The sequence below is a fragment of the Tenrec ecaudatus genome, chromosome 8 (assembly GCF_050624435.1).
Source record: "Tenrec ecaudatus isolate mTenEca1 chromosome 8, mTenEca1.hap1, whole genome shotgun sequence".
Lineage (NCBI taxonomy): Eukaryota > Metazoa > Chordata > Mammalia > Afrosoricida > Tenrecidae > Tenrec > Tenrec ecaudatus.
The window spans coordinates 133,661,730-133,666,002 of NC_134537.1; the positions used below are offsets into that span (position 1 = coordinate 133,661,730).

The 4,273-nt window shown below is 37.4% G+C and overlaps 1 pseudogene; it reads right to left on the reverse strand.

The window, feature by feature from the left end:
• Positions 1 to 538: 538 nt before the first annotated feature.
• LOC142454493 (protein transport protein Sec61 subunit gamma pseudogene) lies at positions 539 to 824 on the reverse strand (annotated as a pseudogene).
• Between the last annotated feature and the right edge of the window lie 3,449 nt (positions 825 to 4,273).

Here is a 4,273-nt window from a genome sequence, read left to right on the forward strand (position 1 = left end):
GGAACTAATAATGATGTGGGGAAAGTTTTCACATTACATACTATGAAAATAATTAGTGGTATTTAAACATTCCTGGCTCTCTATGTTTTAGAAATACAGAAAAATTGAACTTTCTCGCTTTCGCTTGGTTGTGGGGGTGGCGTGTGGTTATTTCCAGCACGTGGACTGTGAATTGAGATGGTGTGGGCCACCTGCAGCCCAGAGTATTTAATTGCTAGAGAGAGAGGCTCTATAACTAGAATCTTACTTTGGCCTAAAATGCTCTGGACTCCTTCATCAGTCGGCACTTCTGAATGACTGTAATTAGCAGAGAACATTGCGAGCCAGAGATTAAAAATTTGTAGGCTGAAAACTTAATAATACATTGTTGAATAAATTGATTGAAACACAAATAGAGAAACACTTTAGCATGACATGTAAACTTAACCTAAACTTACACTCTTTTTATTTTTAAATCATTTAAATTTAGAAATAGAAAACATCTTGGAAGGAAAAGACAATGAAATAAACACAAAGTACGTAGGAGTTTGGTCTTCTGAAACCCTCACTGGTTCACCAGTCCCCAAGATGACAGACGGACTCTTCCAAAAAGCTACTCAGCCTCCAACAAGGATGTTATTAATAGGAATATGGATCAATTTGACAAAGAAGCCAATGAATCCTATTATAGCCGTTGCCATGGCAATCTTTTGAAATTCTTTTCTATCAGGTTTGGTGCATCTTTTAACCAGCCGAATGGAGTCTTTCACAAACTGCCAACTGGGTTCAACAAACTGCACTACCTGATCCATGCGTGTTTCTTACTGCACCGCCGCCACTCAGGATGCCAGGGACCTAAACTTACACTCTTGAGTATAACTTTAAATGAGAAAGAATAGGAATAAAAACTAAATGGCAGGTTAGAGGGAAAAGCACAATTATTACAAGTATAACCAAATAGTATAATATAGAATTCAAAATTAAAGAGATCCTATAATCCAGTTCATGGTTATATATATATATATATATATATATATATATATATATATATATATGGGTTTTTTTAAATCTGAAATGGGTTTCACTATTATTAGAAACAAAGACAGAGGCCTTTATCATTATTTTTACTTTTCTCACTATATCTAACTCAAACAAAATAAGAAACTTAAAGGTAAAAAAACCGCAATGGAAAAGATAACCAAATTTTCCCTCAGTGGTATGAGTATCAACATAAAAATGCAAAATAATCCACAAATTTCAAAATATTTTATAGAATCAATGTAATAATTTGGCCAATATATACAAAATCAATTTTTAAATGCCAGCCAGGAGCCCACTAAGTAATTTTGAGAAGCCAGACACATACTATTTTCAAGTAACTGAAAGGCCCATGAAGGACCATGACAACCGAGGATGAAGAGCACACGGCGGGGTTTGCTCTACATATGAAGATGCAGTGTGGTCTCATTCCGGCCCTAGGGCTGTCCAGTGAAACAGATAAGAAAATCTACAAATGGACCCACACTCTCTTAGAAACCTGACACTAAACTGACACTGCTGGTCCTCAGAGAGAAAAAGAGAACAGATTGATGAATGGTGCTGATAATCACGTGACAGTGACTACATTGTCAGTGTACGACCAATCAAAGTGCCACCCCACTTGACTATCTGCTTTCCATCACCTATGCTGTTTGCTCCATGCTGTCACTTGTTCTCTTAGCGTGCCCGCTCTTTTCTCTCTTTGGGCTAGGTACTTCTGGCTTCATTTTTGGTGTGGTTTATAGAAACAACATAAAGGCTTATATTTAATCCGCAAATATTTATGTAGCAGTAACTTAATATTTCTCCTTATCTTTATAAAAAATACAAACGTTAAGGGATCAGAGAAAGTCTTGAAAAGAAAGTCTCATAGTCCCTTTGATATTTACTTTCATGTTGAAGCTGAGACAGAGTATTATTTCATTAAGAAGTCTTATTTCACGTCTGAGTATGAGATGTTCTTCTTTGGGTACATAAGTAGTTTCTGTAACATGTGAAGACTGCGTTCAACATTAGAACCATCTGCTTGATTTTAGAATTAATGGCCCTTTTCTCAAAATACGCAGTATTGAAAATGATTCTAGTGACAAGAAATCTTTAACATCTTCCTAGGAATGTTTTGAAGAAGGATACTATCTGTTCTAGCTTCAGCACCCCATTTATTATCTTTCACAAACACCTAGTTGATTCATCATTTAATAGAATCTTTCTCATGTTCAGGTGCAGTAAAACAAAACATATTTGGTGGCAGAATCCTAGGGCTTAAAGAGAGATTGTTGAATGTCTATCCTGGGTCCAGGGGCATGGTTGCTATGGTGATTCTGCTGCTTTGCCAAGGATGTTTCTCACTGTGGGTGGAAAGAAGCTCCCCCACCAGCAACTACGTGGGATCCTGGCAGCTGGGGAGAGTACTGAAATGATGCGCCGCTTCCCCAGATGGGAGTTTTGAAACTCTTCTTTTAAGCAGCCCAGGCTTTATGGGGGAGTGGGAGTAATTAGCATCTTGCCCAATACAAGTGCAATGTGTGTTCAATAAGATCCTTAAAATTATTTGCTTTGAATAAAATATGTTCAGATTACCTGAACTTATTAAAAATTGCCTCCTACCCTAGTGGCAGTGGGCTTTTTAGGGGAATTTGTATTTTTGCATGGAGATAATATACCTATCAGGGATTGAAATGATATTCAAGTAGGGAGTAAAACATTTCATTTAATTGGGGGATTTTAAACCCATTTTGAGATATTTCCTTGCATTATTTGGGTCTACCGGTTTGGGGATCTTTCACTCATTCTCTCAGATCAAAAAGATGACGCTTTTTAAGTTCTCCTTCATGCTGTAGTGCTGACAGTGTACATGAAAGCACACCTGCAGACACAGCCTTGCTGGGACGCAGGCTGCTACTAGTTTATCTAAAGCACAAGAAGAGATAAAATGGAATTTTATCTGACTCCAAGTAAGTAACATATTGATTAGAAGATTTTAACAGTCTTTTCTTTATCCACTGTATTAGAAGTTAACACAGATATCATATCATTCCATAGTTCAATCACATCAAGCATGATTGTACAATTGCTACCACAATCAATTTAAAAACATCCTTTTCCTTCCTGAAATCCTTGACATCAGCTTCCGTTTACCCTCCTTCCCCCATCACCATATCTCACAGAAATCCTTATTCTACTTACTGTCCTTATAGGTTCATCAACCCTGAGTTTCATGTACTGTAAAACAGAAAAACATATAGCAAAAATTCCAGAGGGTGAATCCCAATGACATAACACAGTATGAACCCCAGTATGAACAAAGAAACAAACTATACAGAAAAGGTTGAGACCAGAGCAGCCAAGCATGCATCAGACGAGGGAGCAACTGACAAGCGTTGGATTATGGTTTATCATCTTGATCTTTTATATTCCTCCCACTGTCATCCATAGCCTTCTGCAAACCAGATTCTCACAAGTTAGCATTTTACTTGTTACTGGACTAATATTCCGATTTAATTTTTAACGAGTGACAGCTCTCGAGGTCTTGGGTCTAGCTTCATTCTTATCTGTGGATATCGTCTGGGGGCTCTTCTTTATATTTGAACTCTGTAGGTTTGAAGCACTGTTTTGAGCATGCTGAACGAAATGACTGATGGTTTGCTCAAGACACCATACCTTGCCCATGGTGGAAATGCCCGTTTCTATAGCTAATGACCTTAGAACAATGGAAAAGATTCCCCAGAAGAATAGGATAAAAAAATCAAAGATGTTTTAGTTATGTTGTGTTGTTATTATAGTAATACCATTAATGGGTGGCTTTAACCAACAGAAACTTATTCTCTCCTAGTGTAAGCGTGTGGAAGTCTAAATTCAGAGTGCCATAAAGGTCACATATTTTTTTTCATTGTATATTATTCTCTGTCAGTTGTGAAGGAAGGTCCTTGTCTCCTTTCAACATCTGTGGACCTGGTGTCCCTTGGAATCAATCTTGTCCAAGGTCTACAAGGTTCTCAACAGTCCTACAAGGTTCTTACCTCAGTCATGCTGGGTCCAAAGGATGCAGACTCAGCTTCCAGTTCTTTGTTGGTAGTAGTGCTCTCTGCTCACTTGTCTAATCTCAAAAGAGATTAACTCAAGATACAAACTAGTCCTATAGATTAACATAATTGCTTCTAATCCTGCTTCAAAGATACAAACTAGTCCTGTAGATTAACATAATTGCTTCTAATCCTGCCTCATAGAGATTAAGGTCTATAAAAGATTAGATATT